Below are 20,549 nucleotides of genomic sequence, written 5' to 3'. Positions count from 1 at the left end.
TGTTATAGAGCCTAAAAGTCTGTCAGAAGTACAGGGGAGGAGAGGAGGGAGAAGCAGCTTTAGGGCCGTGTAAAAACAAAGCCTTTCTTCTCTCCTTTTAAATATTTCTGCTGAGCCCTGACTGAACATAGGATGAAAAGCCGCTGTCTTGAGATTTGAGGGAAACAAAGGATTTTTGTTTCCACTATTACGTTGAAAAGTTCTTTACTGCATGAAAGGTCGTCCCTTCTAAACTTGCTTAGACTTGTGGCTTAGGTTTTAGGGAAACACAGCTGCTGGTACCATGGAAATAATTATCAATGGGACGTAGTATCTTGGAGTAGTCCATGTGGTCAGGAACATGAGCTCTCTGATCTTTATATCGGTTTTATGTTGTATCTTGGGTGAAATATTTCAAGAATGAGGTTTTGGCTTTTAAAAATAGTGTGATGGCACAGAAGGATCGTTATGTTTTAACCCAAACTCTCTGTTATTACATGGTAAGAATGGCAGAGTAATGGTCTGGGGTGTTGCACTGAGGCTGGCGGTCACGGTGTCAGTATGAGCAGTGGGCTTTTCCAGAATCAGGACCTAAGATTTGATGTTGCTTTTTGAGCTGATGTTTCTCTCTGTTATCTGGATTGTCAAAAACACCCCTAGCATCCATTAGAGCTTGTCATGACAATTGTTTGAAAAAAAAACTTCCAGAAAACATTCTTCTGTCAAAATACAGCATTTTACAAAAATACAAAATGTTTCATGGAAGTGTGTTGGTTTCAATGAAAATTTCTCAGGGAAAATTTCTCAGGGCTAGGCTGGAATTTTTAGGAAAGAAAGAGAAGAGAGAATGACTACCTGGGGAAATAGTGTGACCACCTGGTGCACTGGTGACCCCATATACTGTCCAGCCTGGGTGCAGAGATGACTTATAGTGCATGTCTGCTTATCTACCCACCTCTCCCACTTTTGCTCAGTCTTGTCAGAGGTGTTTGTTGTGAGACTGGTTCACCATTCTCCTGTCCATAGTTACTCTGCAGGCCAGTTGTTAGATTCCTGCTATCCACCACAGGGGACAGAGGCCACAGTTCCAGTAGGGATAAAGGCAAGGCAATGAATTTAAACTCAGCTTTTCCACTTGTAAGCAAACAAATTGGCCACCTGGCTATTGGCAGTCCTGTGGTGGGTACATCCAAGTGTTCCTCTTAACTTTTTCACTTTTAAAAGCATTTCCATTTCATGCTGGAATGAAAGTCAGCTCTGAAACAGTGCTTTCCCTCCTGTCTCTGAAACAAAGTGGTTATATTCCTGACGTTACTTCTCAAGTACGTTGTCCATCAGGTAAAACCAAAATTAAACAGGCTGTAGTCCAGTAGATGCTAGATCCCATCACGCATAGTTTATATGCAGACCTTACTAGCGGTCAGGTTTTTTGTGTTTGGGTGAGCAGAGGGGAAATCATGCCTACTAAGGAGTATCTTCATTTGTGCTCACATGCTCTTCTCCACAGTTTGAAGATGGTGCAGGCTTTTCTATGAGGAGTACCTGCTATTGTGGCATTCGTAATAAAAGCCAAAAGGTAGCTTCATTCTGAAGACAGGAAAGAGAGGGTTGAAGTCAATGCCAGGTTCTGGCTGCTGTTTGAGTTGTGTAGTATGGTAACAGAAATAATGTTGTAATTAACAATGCATAGCTGTGCTTTCACCCACATTGTCAGGTCAGGAACACCCTCTTGTATTCTCACTCCATTATATGTCACAGTGGAGTGGGAGCAGGACTATGGTCTGCTTCCTCCTCATATCATTTTGTGCTATTTGTTTTTTAGAGCAGGTGGGAAGGGACCAGCAGGTTCTTCTTGGGCCCTGCTGTTGTAAGAGGCTGCTCCACGGACAGCTCATGCAGGAGCTGTGATCTTTGCTTTTTCCTCTTCTCCTTCTTCTCTTAGAACCCTTCACAGCCAGCCACAGCCTATACTGCAGGAAATATTTCCAAGAGGGTTGGATATCACTGACATCTTCGTGATAAGCCCCTTAAACGCAGAATCAAAGACTCACCTTTAGATGTTTCCGTCGAAGTTGTTCTCAAAGAAGAATATGAAGAGGCAAACTCTGCTCTCCCTGATATGTGTATAAATATGGTGCAACTCTACTGAAGTCAAGAGCTAAAACCAAAATAAGGCATGGAAGCTTTGTCTTCTGGCTCAGAAAACAAAAGTCAACAAAGGGCCTGATTTGTCGTTGAGGAAAGCCAAGTCAACACCAAAGGTACGTATTAATTTGCTAATTTGATTTAGGACTTGACTAGTGAGGCAAGGTGACCCCTTAAAGCATTGACTTCAGTCAGCTCGAGCTGTTCTTAAAATGATATGAAATATTATTGAAGACAGGCATTGCTCTGCCTGCAGAAGGGAGCAGCTTTGGAATCTATTATTAGTGCAGTGACTGGGCAGCCTAGTCCTAGACTGGGACGCAAATATGGTGGGTGCTGAAAAAACAGAGAACTGGGACAAGTTTTGTCCCAGATATTTTCCCTTGTGCAGGGGAGCCATATAAGCTTCAGGAATTAGTTTAAAATTATAGTATTTGTGTCCAGATGTCCAAGCCTAGCAACATGCAGACCTTACAAGTGTCTAGTCTTGGAAAGCACGACCATCAAAGAAAGGTGTCTTACCAAATGTCCCAGTCTGAGTGACAGCCTGTCCCCAAAACCTGTTCACTCAACCTGCATGATGAAGCGGATGGAACTATTTGCACAGGTAAGTTGCTTGAATGGCTTTGGAACGGAAGTGGAAAACTGCTGTCTTCCGCATTGGGTGGTTGAAGCTACGGGTGAATTAATATGCCAGATTTCTTATTGTAACTCCATGTAGCAGATATGACCCAGTTGGCAGGGGGGGATAATATAGGAGAGTTTGGAGTTTTTTATTTACAAATGATTTCTCTGTAGCAACTGTATTAATTTGGACACAATGATGTAAGGTTTTTAATAATAATAATAAGAAAAAGATTTATAGGATTAATGTGTTCCAACTAAAAATCTCCAATAATCTATTATTATGTCATTATAAATATTTTAAACTAAATTGGTTATAATATTTTTATGAAAGACTAGTTTGTGAAAGCAGTAGTTTCCTAGCACATGCAATAAAAAGCACACATGCATGAAAAACTAGTGTACCAAATTTCAGGCTATAAATAAGGCAACTGTAAAAATGTAAATGCTTAGAAACACTAGCAAAATTCAGCCAACAAAGCAGGGATCAGAAATTTATACCCTCATTGCTGGTAATTACAGTCACATTCTTTACTGAACTGTATTCCCAGCCAACACATAAAAGTGTCCTGATGCATTACCTGCTTAGAACTAAGTCACCCCTACCACACATGTGCCAGAAAGCGAATCTGCAGCTATGTGGCCATGTTAGCACATGGAGCTCTGCATGCTCTGCTGTAAATGTATCTGTCTACCTTTTAAGCAAAGTAGCTGAAAGCCCCTCAGGGTGTTCTTACGAAATGTAAATTCACTGACTTGGAGACCTCAGCATAAAATCGCTGCTTTTAGTGGATGGCAGGTTAACACTCTCCTTTCCATAAGAAAGTGAGGGAAAAGAAATACAGTCCCATGTCTGCTTTTATGTACATTCAGCATTTTTCTTTCTTCTTATTTCTGACAAAATAAAAGCAGTTGAGGCATCTATAAAAGTAACCCCCCTCTTTCCCTCCTCCCCCCCCCAGAACTAAGCAATAAATTCTTAATATCCTTGTGACAGATCAATCTCAACCTGTCAATAATTCATATTTGATACTTCCGCTATTTAAGTTAAGAAGGAATTGTGAGGAAAGATGAGCCTTCTTTTGGGTTCAGATTAACACCTCTTGCCAAGACTGTTAACAAGCCTAAGAAAAAAAAAAAGCACACGCATGGGAGCTTAAATTCATTAGTGGTCATCTTGCAAGTATTTTGACAATACTGCATGAATCACATGCTTTTTCTTTGAATGGTGCGCACACACACTTGATTAATGTGTCTTAAAAAGTCCAGCTAACTGTAGATTCAGACACATAAAAATTCCCATCCAGAGTGGAGGCGCCCACATATTTGACTTCAGTGGAACTGTTGCAGTTCGTTCCTATCTGAATCTCTCGATTTGGAAAACGGGGTATCTAAGACAAATCACAGAAGTCAGGACCCAAATGTTTTGCTCATGATCTTTCTAAGCACTTTTAAGGCTTAAAGAAGTAAGCATTAAGAATATTTAGTGCATTTAAAGATCTCTGCATGCCTTTCTCGGGTGAATAGCCCCACTGTCATAGCAGTGTTTTTCATCTTTTTCCAGTTTGAACACACCTAAACAATCTCCAGTGGATGGGCAGACACCCTGGGTAGCAGGTGTGAGTTTCCTTACGAAAGGCTGCCTTTTCTCAGTTACTTTTTTCATCCTATTGGAAGTAGTTAATGGCAAACCCCCCAGTCTTAATGGATTTCAATAAGCTGATTGTCTTTGGGATCTTTAAAGGGCAATGCTGAAATAACCTTGAGTTTTAAAGTGTAGTGACGCTCTATGTAAAAATGTTCTCCAAGTTTCTTGTATATGTTGCTAGTGTTGTAAACAGACAGCTTTTTTCCATTTAGAAGTTAAAATGCTACTTTTCCTTGTCCAGTTCTCCAAATTTGGCTAGGCTCCGATGGTCACATCTCCGTTCTTTTTATTTTTCATCACCATCTTTTTTAAGATGAAGTAAACTATTTCATGGTCTTGCCAATTAATATTGGTTGCCTCCTGTCCTAAATGCTGTACAAACATAGTGGAAGAAACGATCACTTCCCCGAACGTCTTTCCTGATGATCTAAAACCAGAAGGAGCTGATGGAGATGTTCTAAAACAGGTCTTGCAGGTCAGTGATGTCAGTAGATTTTGGCTGGTGGGGCTGATTGAACAAGCTAGCAAAAAATTCCATTGATAATGCACAAATTGGAAAAGTTTATTCCACACCTGGTCAGAGATGCATACAAAAGCCAGGGGAGACCTTCCTCACAATGCACTAAGGGAACAGGTCGCACTTACCCTGTTCTCAGGGCTGTCTGTGAACTGCTTCACAAAGCTTAAAGGGTGTATCATAAGGCTAGAGAAGGGGTGCAGTCCTGGTTACCCCCAGGGAACAGGTAAGAGGAAAACCACCTCAGCCCTCAAGTTATATCATGCATTCTTCCTGATGTGCAGTAAAATCTTAATTTCTCTGGGCCAGTGTGGTCCTGCAGCTGTCTTCCCTGAATCAATCACAGCTGGTTTCCCAACCCAAGCAAACTCCTCTGGAAACTTGCTTCTCTCTCCTGTGAATGCATGCAAGAAAGAAAGTGCTATTTTTTTATTTTTTTTACATAGTCACGTTTCAGATTAGAACTAGATGATATAAGCACAAGACACATCATTAACTAGGGGAATCTGTTAATACCTGTAATCAATAAATGGGTACAGGACTGTTTCTTGTATTACAGTCACAAAACGATGCATAGTGTTTGCTAACTGCTGTTCACTTCTAAATACTGCATGTTACTCGCTCATTAATTACTGCCACAGTTTGCAGGAATTATTCCATAATTAATTGGCCTCTAAAACATTCTGCTGTATCTCTTTCACATGTGGGAAGTGCTACTCAACATCCTATTTTTCATACAAGTTTTTCGTACAAGCTTTGCCAAAGCTCTTTGAACATGTCATCTTGGCAGATAAAAACATGACTTAGGAAAGGCTACAAGAAATGAGATAGTGTGAAAAGTTTTAGAAGTAATGAAATATCACTATTAAATGTAAAATTAATGTGGCATTCCTACATCATGAAATCCTTCCTACCAAACTATAAAAAACCAGGCAATACTGTAAAAAGTTTGAATGCAGACTACTTAATAATTGAATCATGTAGTAATTCAGGAATTGGTTCAAGTCTTAGAAAGACTAATTTATTTGAATCCATTTGAACAATGTGACTGACATATTGGCATAAATAGTAACCTATACAAACCCAGCACCTTTCACCAGCATGGATCCCAAAGTAAAGCATCAGTTGTGGAAGTGAGGCCACCAGGTCAGGCACTCGTGCCACTTGTATTATAGATGCGGCCTCTGGTGAGCCACTTATGAACCGTGGGGATTCAGCATCACAGATGAGCAGGGCAGTCTCTGTTAGGAAAGAAGTATCTTCTCTACAGAGAGCTGCAGAGAGAGGGGCAGGCAGAGATGTAATTATTTATGTGGCATATAGCTCTTTGTGATCTCTAATGACTGAAAATACTGGGAATGATTTTAAGTCTCATTTAAAAAGCATCACAAGTAGTAAATAGCACAATCCCCACTTCACAGGGCTCAGTTTTCAAGAGCCAATGTCATAGTGCCAGTCCACGCAGCACTCAACATGCATGGCTCCTAGACAATCTTTGACATTTATTTAGGTGCTTGCATGGGAGCAGAAATCTTCTGAAAATCTAGTCCCAGCTGCAGGGGGTGCAAAGCCTTTGGGAAATTCCAGCCAGTAGCTGGATTGTGAAGCAAACGATCACGGAACAGCCTTGGAGTAAAGCAGTATTATGCACTGTTAATCCACGCCCACTATCCAGCCAAAATAAATAAAATAAAAGCTCTTAGTGCATTACACTAATGCAAAGCCCAAGATAATACAGGGGACGTTCTCCCATGAGCCGGAATGCCTGTTCGGCTGAGGTTGTGAGCGCTGATGATCAGGGCACGACTGAGCACGCTGAGGAAGAAGTGTCGGGGACAGAAAGGGAGGCAGAATAGGAAAAGTTTCCTACAGGCCAGAGGACGGTGCCACCCCATCTGTCAGAACCACACGTGCCACAAACTAATAACTCCTGCCTGCTCCGTGCTGGTAATGACATCCATGATAACCTCCTCTGTTCTCCATTGCCTGCTCTGGCAAATACCGTCTCATTCAATCAAAACAACTAAATGGCATTTCATTTTCCTGTATCTTTCTCCCTAAAAATCCTCTGTCATGAAGCTTTTGAACTGCTCCTCTTAGGCTTTGGTTAGACCGAATGGTAAGTTGAGACCTTTGCTTTTCTACTAAATCCTTTTGGTTTGATCACCTCTGGTCCCTTATCGCAGTCCATTTTGTCTATTTACTGAAGCCGTACTCAGAAGGTAAACTCTTCAAGGAGAACAAAATCTGCCCAGGCACAAATCTCTGCAGCACACGGTGATGAGGGTTGCAAAGTGCTTCTGTGAAAATGAGCTCCTAAGTCATCCCTGCTATGCAGTAGACACAGTCTTTTTATTAGAGAAAATGATTGTCATCTATATATTAATTTAAAAAAGAGATGGTGGTTGTGGAGATGGAGGAGACCAGTATTGCGGTGGCTCCGTTTAGTAGTAACTGAAGATTGATACAATTTGATGTGGTTTGGGTGCCTTGATAAGAGTTGAAGATGAACAGATATGTACAAAACTAAACAAAATTGTAACCATAGCTAGCATGTCATCTGCTTTTTGGACTCAGAAAGATTAAATACGTACTGGAATTGAAGGACCCATCTGTAAAAGTGGCCTCCCAGAATAGAGACACACACATTATACAGTTAAATATGGTAGAAGATTGTACGGTTGCATGTTCAGCTCCTGTAAATACATTAGTGTACTTTGATCTCCAGGGTTGCCAGGCCAGCTTCCGCTTTTGTTAAATCAGATGCTTTTTTTGATGAATCTGCAGTGGATGTGGTGGGTTGTTGAGCATTACACTGAGCGAAAACTACTGAGACAAGCAATTGTGGACCATCTAAGCTGAAGAGCATTAACAATTAAGCTTTGGTGGCAGTATTTGATAAAAGAAAGATACATTACCCTAACTTTGCTGAAAGGACTGCTAATGTTGTAGAGTATCGGACATGACTCTGAGTGTGAATGTGAACTCAGATTAAAGGAGTACAATGTGAAGAAAGTTAGGATAGAATTAAATATGAAAATGGTTGAACTGTAGGTTTAGCCTGGAAGTTAGAGGTCTGAATTTTTGCATAGTGACAGAAATGTTACCAGTTATCTGATGAACGTATCATTGCATGTGAACATTTTTGATTAGAAACCAGTGGCCGACAGTGATCCAGAGCACAAGACAGAACATGGAAATGTACTGAGGAATGCAGAATCGACTGGCCCGTATTAATACTGTGACAGCAAATACAGCTAAGCTATCAAGATAGTAGAAAGGCTTTCTAGCTCTAATACAAATTCCCAAATTGTTTTGGCACTGAACTCAGAATTGCACAGGCAGACGCATAGGATGACTCTGAACATGATAGGAACGCAAATAGCTGCTTTTGCTGAAACACGGAAACACTATCCTTAGTACTAAATGGAAAAAAACATGATTTGGGGAGACATCAGTAAAAAAGCCAAGTGTTGTCAGGTGAGAAAATGAGGTCAAAGTAAAAGGAATGTACTTTCTTCTAATGTTTAAGGAGGCAGAACCAAAGCTGAGTTTCAAACTGGCAGAAAAAAATCGAGGGAGATAAAATGATGCAGGAATCTGACTGAGACTGCAGCTAAATCAAAGAGGTAGGAATTAATGATCTACCCTGAGGTATAATACACATGGCATAGTTTAGGTGGCCCAGCAGAAGCAGCAAATCAAGCTTAGTGAGAGGTTTGGAATCAGGAAAACTGAAAAGCAGGGGGGGAAGGATCAATTTATTGCAGAGGGAGAAAAGTTTATAATAAATGGGAAGCAAGCTGTAATGCACAGTGAATATGTGGGATTAGCTAGATCTATTATTTTCTTCTAGAGCAATATGACTGAATGCTAATATAGCTTCTTTATACGGAAAAACTAGCAGGGCTTTGCAGGAAAAGCTTTAATATCTTACCAAAATATGGTTCTCTACCTAGAACTTGAGGTAAAACAATGCAATCGTTTTACTCCCCCCTCACCCAAATGATGCTGAGGAGATCAAGTTAGACCAGCTGGTACACTGTACTTTCCTACCAACACAAAACCATCTAAACCAAAAGCTTTATCTATCTAATTATCTGCTACGGCTAGTCTAAATGGTACCCCAAACCATGCAATTAATGCTATTCACTCCTCTTTGTCCTTAGTCTACCGCACGTGTATGGCACTTGAGGACAAATATGAGTTTAGATTGAATGGGGAAGTAATCTGTTCCCTTCACTGATGTATGTTAACGCTGTTAGAGCATACACAGATGATACCATATTCTATTTGATCTACCTGACTTCATCTCAAGTGTTTTAAAGGATGGTCATAGTCAGTGGAGGAAAACATCAAACAAGAAGCTTTAACTGAGATGAGAGTATGACTGAAGGGAAAATGCAGGTTAAAATAGCTAATGCTCCTTACAGATTATAGGAACTGAATCATCTATTCCCTTTCCTCCTACCGCCAAATTAAACAATGTACACGTGGAACCAAGAGAACTGTCCTTTTGAGATAGAAACAGCATGTGATCATTAATATATAGCTTATGTTTTCTATGCCGTATCAAGCCATGTATCCACTTTTTCCTGGGTCATAACCAGCCACAATCAGGAGACAGATAGCTTCCTAATGAAATGGAAGCATCATGATATCTGACTTTTATCACTATTATTGAGCCAGCAGACTTCCCTGCTCGCTAGGTCTATTTCAGAGCCTACGAGATAAATCCTTTTGGGTAAAAAGCACTGGAGGAATTAAGTGGTATTAGACACATATGTGTATATGCAGATCCCCGTGTATTTTAAGGCTCTTCCTAACAATTTAAAAACCCCTTCTTAGAGATACACCCAGTGTACAGAAATGATCTCCAGAAATCCCTTGTTGGGCAATTTTTAATAGTACCTCTTAATGGCAATTCCTTTTCCAAGACAGGGACTGCAAGAGGTGTTAGAAACTTGGTTGCCTTTGACTTACATGTGTTTAGACTTTCCAGCAATGCGAGAGGTAACGCTCTTGCCCTAGTACCACGCACGTACAGTACTGGGCACTTCTGTTCAGAGAGATCTGAATACATTATCCTTAACGAAGAGAGAAAAGGTGAGAGTTTCAGCCCTTTTTCTTCTTTACACCAGATCAAAAGGAAAGAATAAATTAAAGCCACCCTCAGTATCCTGTATCCGGCTGACAGAGATTGCTTGAAGCACGGCAGAGGCCAGCTGTGAGGGTCCCGTTTTCCCTGTGGCAGGTATTGTCAGGGACTGGGCTGGAGTGGCAAGGAAAGGAAAAAGGCACGACTCTGGGGAGGATAACCTTGGGATGTTTATGAAGACTTCAGGACTTTCTTAATTACATCATTGACTTCTCCAGCACCCCAAATCAGGATCACCTAAAGCTCTAGGACAGCTTCTGACCCTGGAGTAACTCTGATTTTCGTCTTTTTTTAATTACGCTATTGGCATAATGGATAATGAATTAGAATGACATAAAAATAGGGGGGAAACATCCGGGAATTTAAATTACTTAGAGGAAAGAGAGATTTCATAAATATAGCAATAAATGTGAACTTTAAAATATAATACTATTTTTAATTTGATAAGTGGAAAGATAGCAAGGAAACACAAATGTTGGAAATGTAATCCTGAAAATTCTTGACTTGTTGAATGATATGTTAATGAATTGTGAAAGTCTAAAAACTACAGAGAAACAGTAAACAGAGAAAATTCAATTGAACTAGAGGAAACCCTTAAAATAGGAAAAATAGTTATTCGGGGTACTTTTCTGGGACCTGACTACTTTCTCTGACCAGCATATATTTCTGCCTGTTCCCTCTTTCGCTCCCTTTTTCCCTCCTAAATATTGTAAGTGAGGACTGCACCAGGGTCAATGGAGAACGCACTGTGATTGTACATGAATGGGCTGTGAAACTTACTGAAGAGCTGGTGTACAGGCTGGGCTAGAGTAATTGCAATGATTATATGTTACTATTAACATATTTATTCATCTCGCAGGCAAGATTTACTTTGAGGGAAATGTTAACAGGCGTCTGATGGAGCAAGAAAGTAAGACTCGCATACTAGAGATTCCTGGAGACAGGCAATACGGTCGATCTTGCAGCTGAAGCAGACTCTTTCACGGTGACAGACGGAGTGATTTTACGTGTCTGCTAGATGGAAGGAAGACCAGTGAGTCAAATCACGTCCACCTTTCCCTCCCACGGCAATACTAATTTTCTGTCCTTCCATAAGGATCTCTAATCTATCCCAGCTGCGTCTGCCATTTAAATCCTTCTTCAAAATCTGCTTTTTACTGCAATGCTCGAAGAAAAGCACCTTGCCAAAGGTACCTGGCTTGATTGGTAATTGAGGAGAGATGATTGTATTTATAGTTAAAGAGATTGTACATAAACCAGACATAGTAATAACTAAAACTACTTTGATTCACAACTACCCCATTGTGCATAGTTGCTGCGAACATGTGACTGTACTAATATTACTCATATCTTCTCCAGTCTTCTCCTTTTCATTGCTTCCCAACCTTGCTAATTGTGTTGCTTCTTAAATTGTCTGCTGTAAATCTGATCGGTATTTGAGTTTTGAGTCTTCTCTGGATCATTCTTGGATTGTGCTTTGGAAACCTATCGTTTCCCTGCACGCTCTGTCTTCTTACAGTGTCTGATGCATCAGCCTCCTCAGTGTGGATGGATCATTTGGGCACTGTGGGTTGGACTCATCCCACCTCACTTTACCTTTTAACACATAAATCTGAGTCAAGGAAGATAGATATATAGAATCTTTAAGATGCCATTCAGACCTATCTGTGACCTGTACCCTAAAGCAGATTATGTCATTTACAGCTCAAGTTTGGTCTCCCCCAGGATCACTGCACAAGCAAGTAGCCATTATACATCTGTAAATGTACACATGTCTATGCGTGTGTTTATTTTGAAGTCTAGCCTGGGAAGCAAAAATAATTTGGAAATTCAGTGTTTTGTTAGGCAAAATGAATGGGTTTGTTGAGTCGGATCAAACGCAGAGGAAGGTCAGGTGAACTGAAGGGATTGCTGTGGGGTGCAGTGGCCAAGGAAGAATATCAGCCAAAGTGAACAGTGAACTCAGTTCTGGAGGCTTTAGCATGGGTGTATTTAAGGATGGGTGCTTATATTATCTCTACACTCATATATCATACTGGAACGAGCAGGATGCAGACAGATATTTGAAATACAGATTTGATAACAACAGAAATGAAAGATGAGTAACCCTAAAATCCCTAAATATAAAAGGACATTTATCATGGCTGCAGCAGGAAGTGAACCGCAGGAATGTAGATAGAATTATACACAGTGATGAATTTCATATGGTAGGAAAAAGTGGGAGCTCAGTACCCCCCCGTCAGCGTGTGAAAACATACATTCCTTAAAGGTCCGTTTCTTTTACGTACTCTACAGGTCTGCTGCGAATCTGTTGTTTTACAGTCACAGCATGGCACGAACTGGAAGCTTAAATGTTCCTGTTTCATTGAACTTTCTCTTTTGTCCACAGTCTGCAGCAGATTTGGCAGTGGTGGGTTTTAACAGCTGAGATTCTCCAGACAGGAGAAGGAACGATGTGCGGAGCAACAAAAAGCTAATTTTGAGGCTGACTTTAACAAAGAGAAAGGCAAAAAAGCTCCAATCATTAAAGTCAAAATACTTAGAAGCATTCCCAAAGGATACATTTAATTTCTGATTCAGAGCAAGACTAATGTACCATTTAACCTACAAGTTTACATGAGACTTAAATGATCTGCAATAGGAACTCTCTCCAAAGAGATACAAAGCTCTAAAACTTGTAGCGTGAATTGAATGGTACATGGAGACATTAATATTTTTGAGGCAAACATATTATTGGTGGGTTTGGTACCTTGCTTTTAAAGCTGCAAAATCAATACCTATTTTAGGCGACTATTTATTCACTCATACTAGTGCTTCTACAATAACACAGACATTTAAAGAATCATAAGGTAACACCTGCAATTTGTATAGAAGTACTAAAAGAAAATAATGTATTGTTAAATAAAATAATCAGTGTGTGAGGTCTTTGACAACTGTAAAAACAACACCCTTTCACAGGCAGCACTATTAAATAATTTTTAATTTGCAGTAATAGTGGGGTTCAGGTTCTCTAACAGTCGTGTGAAAACATCCACAAAAATATTGAGAGAATACTTTTTTTGTGGCAGTACTAATCCTAGGTGACAGACAGTATTCTCAAGGCTTTTTTTGTTGACAAAGACAACAATAATACTTCCTTATAAATAGTTGTATAATGACTACAATCTGCAAAATCCGAAGTCATTAAAAAAATCTACATTCAGAGAACAGAGTCCTCACTCTTTCTGAAAGACAGTTTCCTTATTACGTCTTTTTCCATTTTGATTGAGCCAGATGCCAACAAATTTCTTTTGGGGTCTATTCTTTAAAAACTGAGAGCAAATTATTAGCAGAAGCCAGCAGCAAAATAACAGCAGAGCGCAGTTTGCTATAACAAACTTGAGAAATAATTACCAGACCCCTTATGCATCTTTACTTTCTCCATGTTTTTGCTACTGAAGAGCAGGATCATCATTTCCATGCAGATGCCAGGGCACGGCTCCTTACTCGTAGCAGGACTTGGTTCAGCGCAGCTGCGATGGGGAGCGTGGATTCATGCCATCTTAATATGCCAACCGGCAATCCCTGGGACTGCAGAAGACTGGCACAGCCTCTGGATTAATCTTGAATAGCATCATTTTGCCCTCAGGACATCAAATACTGCTGACCTCTCATAAGTCTGACCCTCATCTTGTGATCAGGGCCAAGAAATAAACATCCGTCTCAAATTAGCATTCTTCAGTGTCACAACCCCATTAGAATTGGCATAAACAAAAGCAAGAAGCAATACTTTCCCCTTCCCACCTCCCAGCTTCCTCCTAGGATGGCTGTGGCCATAAAACAAAGATCATTAAAGAGGACTTTTGTATTAATGATTGAGTGTACGTTACAGTAATCAGATAATGGCTATATCAGCTTTCATTAGAGGTCTCAAGAAACCCATCTTTGCTATGCATGATAAACTAATTTCTTCTAAATACTTTGACAGCATTGTTGATTAAAGCCTTAATGTTCACTTTATCTATAAGGGCAATTGTTTTTTGGTCAGTTTATTACTTGGTGTAACAGCAAACCTGAATATTAAATGGGCTTGAAAGGTGTTAAAGAAAACTCTGTGTACTGAGTTTCCTACCCTAAAGTATTTGTGTAGCTTTTTTTTTATATATATATTTACATACAGTCCAGGTATAAAAGAAATAACCCTGCTACTTGATCTGAATTACCAGCTAAAATATCTTGGGCCATTAAGTACCAAGAGTAATAAAATAATAACATTAATTAACAATGGGCATTTCTGTGATCCTGCTTAGGATAACACTTTGCAACTTGGAATCAAGCAGATCCAGCAGAGCAGGGGTAACAGGCAGAGTTTCAAGACTGAAGGTATATTGGTTCAATTGCTTGATAATATCTCCTGGTCTGCCTGTAGCATGTTTTAACAAGATCTCTGTACTCAGGACCTTGTTTCTTCCATTCTGCAGGTGCAGTGTAAAGCAGGTGTGCGTCTGCTCAAGGTGGGTAAAGTTACATGCAGAAAGGGTTGAGGCACTAACTGAAACGTAACCGTCATTCGGAGCATGTAGTAAGGTGTGCAGGGAATCGGCTGGCACCCCAGTGAGTGAGAGAGAGGTGAGAGGGCTTTTTCCAGGGACTCAGCTAGGCAGTGCAGCACCGGCTGCCATAACAACAACTCTCTTGCTGGCAGGAGAGCAGCTTAAAATATTTGTGTGACTGCACAGATGGACGGGACGGCACACACATGAGAAAGGATGGCTGTCTTGTTGAAACAAGAAAGTTTGCTCGTGTCCCTTGTGGTGCCTTCTGTGTCTTGTTCAATTTTCCTGTCGTATCCTCACAATACAGTTTATCCATATTTCTTCCACTGCTCTTACTAGCTTTTTTTGTGTTTGCTTTTCAAGGTATTCATTCTTGTCCTTCCCAAGTCCAGTAGCTCAAATCTAGTCACCATTCTTGGGATGTAATGTATTCCTCTGACCACCTGTTGGCATCTGGGTTATCATTTCCCTTTCCCAACATCTTCTTTCTTGAACATCTGGGGCCACAGCTGTAAGTAGGTGAATATTGAAAAGCATTCCAGGAACTGAAGTGACAGTCAAAAAAACGATGGAAACTGGTATTATGTAAACCTCAGCAGTTACCTTTTCTGTGAGACAATACCTGCTGCTGAATGTCCTGTCGTACAAAGGAGGTGCTTAGTTGCAGTCATCTGGATGACAGACTCTGCGCTATCAGCATCCGCTACTTGTAGCATCTTTTAAACCATCAGATGTGTGGAGCAGCCAGCTGGCCTCTGCACCCCTGTTTGCCTGTGATACCTCTGAAATCAGAGAAAGAAACAAGTTCTGGGGACATCAATAGAGGATCAGTGGTACATCTCTGGGATCATCCGTCAGTTCTACGCTGTGCAGCATGTGAAGTCCCGTTTTTATGCCTTCCGACAGTAAAGCTGAGGGCTGATTAACATGACCTCAGGGGACAGTAAGGCAAATGACCATCCACTGCCTGCTGGTGCTTATTGCAAGTCAGAATGACGGCCTGTAGAAGGGTATGAGTGCTTCTGGCACTGAGACCATCTTTGAGTCATGATTGATTGTCATTCTTCCCAATGAAGCCTTAACCATAAATAATAGTATCGTGTGAAATCGAGTATTTGAAAAACATAAGCCTGTTCCAGATGAGCCTGAATCTTTCACAGTGAAAATGTGATAATAGATGAGGGGAGCAAAGCATTTACAGAACTGGGTAGTAAAATATACACGTGCCTTTTGTCAGAGTGTGAGAACTGAGATGATAATGGAATCTCTGGCTATTTCAGTGAGAAGGTGACCAAAGCTACGCAACATCACAACTACAGAAAAACGCTTTTCTCTAGAGAAAAATCTCACTCGAACTCCCTTTATATAGAAATCACCTGAAGCAGACGCTATTTTTTCTTCTGTTGCTTTGAGGTAGTAAAAAAGTTTGGTTTACTTGCTGTTTTGGCTTCAGATGCTCTTCCAGTCCAGCGGAGCCTGGAATAGCTTGGTGTAGCTATCCTGGGAATCCCAGGGCCACAGTCAGGGCTCAGTCAATAGTGGTATGAGCTTCGTTTTTTCATTGGTGTAAGCTACCAGAGGTGCTTGATCACAGTGATATGCACATGATGTGAAATGAAAATCTGCCTGAAGATGACTGTCATTCATCTGAAGCTGGTGTTAAATTGACAAAACTCTACTTTCTAATGAAATCCTTACTCTCCCTGATTCATTTAATGTGAAAATGGAACTCGCTCATCAAAAACTTGAGTACAGAGGTAAAGCAAAAACTGTCACTGCCAAGACGAGTACCAAAACTCAGAAAGCAGCCAAAGCAAGGGGGTAGAAACCTCCAAAATCTTTGCAAATTTCACAAACTGAAGTGCTCAAAAGCTAGGAGATGCCTGAGTTGAGTTTATACATGCAATCCTTACTTTATTAGCTTGATACATACACCTGATTGGGCTCTTAATTGCTTGATTGCATACTAGTCTTCCCACAGGATTGTTTCCACATTTAGTTCATGATCCCTTTTCAGCATCAGTCTTTTCTTCCTTCACAAAGTTGCCCCAACTCCATACGTCCATATTCCAATATTTCTACAGGTTCTCTCTGTGATACCTGTGTACTTCCCAAACATCAATGAGTCTGTCTCCCCACTCTGGAAGTGGGATCATCCTTGTTTTGATAACTTGATAAAAGAGATCACTAAATTTGAATGCTCTGTGGCAGATGCTTACCTTTTGCTATTGTCAGATCACTTGGCATTTCCAGTGCAGGGAATCTGTTTCAAAGATCAGCCAAAAAGAGACACTTCAGAGAATTTTTCCCTGCTGCACTTCTAACAATTCTCTTATGTGTGAACTAAGATTTATTTTTTTTCTTATAGCTCAGAAATTTGTGCGATTTGGCCAAATGAGGTATGTGCACGATGACCAAATTTCAAACTTCTGCTTCTACGTGCAAAGGCATTAGAGCTCCTTAGGAAAGCAGTTCTTAAATAGTTGTTATTTTAGCACAGAAAATGTGTGTGTTAAGAATGAAGTCTGGACACCAGCTGAATGGCTTTAGAGACCGCATACCGCTCAAACAGGGAACTTTTTAGTCCACAGAGGTAAAACTTGACAAATCAAGAAGTATCTGAAAATAGAGCCTAAAAGATAAAGAAAAAAAACCCAAAACTGTCAGGCATCCTGAACTAGCAACAGTGATACAAACCTTTCTTACAGGTTTTGGGTTTCGGGTTGTTTTTTTCTGGGAGGGGACATACAAGCCCCGAAAGAACAAATAACATTTTCTGAGTAGCCTCCCCAGAGGAGTGTGTGTGTGATGCCGTTTGAGAAAAACAGAGTACAACCTCCTTAGCACCGAGGAGCCCTAAAGCTGCTTAGGTACACAAGCCCACGCTTGCTGCGTACTGGCCAGGGAGCGCTTATTCTAAACCCCCTTGTTAGCTGCTGGCATGACATTTCTGGCGTGTCATTTAGATTCATAGAGCATTCACAGGGTAAAAGCCACTCCAGCCTCCCTTCAATAAAGGGCAAGTTTTTTAAGAACCAGAAAGAAACTGTGGCACTGACACGTGGGCCATAGCTCACGGAAGGAGAGACATCTGGAGATACTGAGGGGGTCTAAACAAACCCAGGTGGTTTTGGTAGCCAGCTCTTTGGACCCGGGTTTCAGAGCTCTCGCACTGTCCCCCGTGAGGATCCCAACATCGAGGGTATGAGGATCGCTGTGGGTTTTCCTTTTCCTGGGCATCGCTGTTTCTCAGCTGGCAGCGTCCCGTCGAATGTGGCGCTGCGACGTTGACTTGCATCAGCGGTGGATCGAGCCCTCTGGGAGTCGGCATAATTGGAGATCAACAACCTGGACTCCTGCCTAGGAAGCAGCAGGAAAGCGGCTGTGCTTGAAGCAGAATCAAACCAGATTCAAAGTAATGGGAATATTTAAGCTGTGACAACTTTTTAAAAAATCGCTCTGCTACGTTATTTTAGTAAATATTTGTAGGTGTCTGTAATAGGGGGGTAATCACTGCATTTTCTTTCAAACAAAAGCAAGGAAAGCAGTTTTCAGTAATACTGGATGATAAGCAAGGCATTCTAATGGATGGTTTTAACCTCATTTTTGCTGGCAGATTATGCGTTACAGCAGTTCTCAGATGTCTTTTCTTGCAGTACACAGCAAACTAGTTCGTGCTTGGTCTTTTCCTTTACTGATGCGAGAACTCCACAGTAGCTGGCAAGCAGCGAGGCGTCCCTCTTGGGCAGGGAGCTGGGATGGGCCGCGTGTGTGGGAAGCAGCGGGGCCAGGCGTGAGGGAGGCGTTCGGGGGGTGCCTGGCCACAGCCATGAGGAGGAGGAATGGTACACGTGTGCTGGCGGAGAGGTGGGCATCTACACAGGAAGGATGGAAGGAGGGTGCCTAGCACTGCTGGAAGTCACAGAGATGAAGCGCAGCTCAGCGGGGCTGGGTTTGGTATCACAGCAGTGCAAACAGACAGCTTTCAGGTTAGATTGGAGCCCGGGTCCCCGAGAGTCTACAGAATAATTTGTAGCTCAAAGGATGTTAAAGAGTTATGAGGGATTCCAGGCAACCGGGTGCAGGTGTGCTGTTGTTGTTGTGGATGGTGCACAAGACATTTCTGTACGTTTCCACGTGTTTCTTGCACCAATGAAATAAATTGGTTTGGGAACTCTGAGAAAGCTCATGCATCTCTTCTTCAATTTACCCCATGTCCCAGAAGGAGAGGACCGTAGACTGGGAGTGCCCACAAGAAGAAAGGCTGTGCCAGAAATGTGTCTCTTCTGGAGGGTGGAAAACAGTTGAGCCACCATTTCCATTTTCCTCAAGGGGTGAGGCACAGAGCTGGGAGCAGGTAAAGGAGCGTGGTCTGGAATGAAAACCTGCTGTTTCCAGTGCAAGGTGGGAGATCTCCCACTGAGAAAGCGAGGGGAGCAGAGGCAGCTGCTTTTCCAGTCCCCTTCCGCAGTTGCCCTGTAGCAGAGGCCCATGCCCCAAGGGCAACCCACTCAGGACGCGTGCCGGGAGCACCCAGGGGAGAGCCAGAGTCGCAGCGTGTGCAGTCAGGGACCTTTTAGAGCTCCTGGCCCCAGCGGAAAGGAACCCAAACGCAGCAGCCGAGTGAGAGTCCGGCCCTGACAGTGGCTCCGTGGGCTTCTGGAACTCTAGGAAAATAGTACGCAAAAGGAAAGAGTAATAATACTAGAAAAAAAGACCCAGCTAGCAGTCTGTAATGAACTGCTGCGTTCCCCAAGGGCTTGCTTCACCTCCTTTTTCTAATTCTGGTGCAATGCTTATGATACAGATGGATCAGGGTAGGTTTACAGCGGCTGATTTGCAGATAGGCGCTAGAGCCAGGCACAGAATGAACAGGAACAGAAAGTGAATTTGTTTCCTTTTTTTGCAACTTTCTTTCAGAACAACGTTAATATTTACAAAGGCAGGGCAGCTCCCATGTTCACAATGTTGCGACATACTGCTCTCACTGCATTCCTGCTAAAAATGAAATAGGAATGGTTTCTGGACAAAAAACAGAGCCTGTGATTTTTAACTTTCCATCCCTCCCATCGAAGCACGGATTATGGTGAAAAGGACAATCTGGAATTGCTTTCTTAAGACTCGGCATGAGAAAGTTGTAGCTGGAAGGCTGGATACCTCATCGACAAACACCTGTACGTTTTCCACTCTTCCTGTCCTCCTTGGCTCCCAGGCTCGGGGCAGACTGCAGAATAAAACAGATTTGTGTCTGAAAACAAGAAAACCCCTCTACTGAGCAAAAGGTTTCAGAGAAAACCCATCTGAATTGGATTCCACACTTCTTCCCCAACACCAGAAAAGTGTACAGGTTTTCCAGGCTGGAGCAGAAAGGTTATATATAGCACTGCAATTTAATTCACATGACAATTAAAAAATACATGAAACGGTCTTCCTTATGCATGAGAAAAGATTATCAGAGTTTTCCCCTTTTCCTCTTTTAGGTTATTAAAAATGTAACTCCTTCAAGAGTAATAAATTAACTCAGAAAGGATTGCTTAAGTGAGACCCGGGTTGTGATTAAAGGAAGTTTGGAGTTCAGGAGAAGTCTGTGTTTGAAAAACGTCCTTGGTGTTTGGAGTATCGCATATGGTTTTTGACAACTAATTTGGGAGAAAAGTGGTAGGGAATGAACCTCAACAGGAAAAGCGCTTGTTTTTTGTCACTTTGTGACATTACCGAAACATCGTTTCCCCTCATTTGTATTTTTCCCCATAAGTTCATATTAAAATGTATCAAAACAGAAAAGACTCTGAAAAAGGCAGCCGAACTGTCATAAGGGATGATGCTAGCTAGTCAGGAGGTTACGCTTTATTATGTAAATACATGTTTGGGGGTACTTTAAAATGCATATCGTGTGGTTAGAGGCAGATTATTAGTTTGACAAACTGTACCGGTTCCAAATAA

Source organism: Grus americana, chromosome 4, assembly GCF_028858705.1.
Source record: "Grus americana isolate bGruAme1 chromosome 4, bGruAme1.mat, whole genome shotgun sequence".
NCBI lineage: Eukaryota > Metazoa > Chordata > Aves > Gruiformes > Gruidae > Grus > Grus americana.
The sequence above is the reverse complement of the archived record's forward strand: the minus strand, read 5'-3'. Positions refer to the sequence as shown.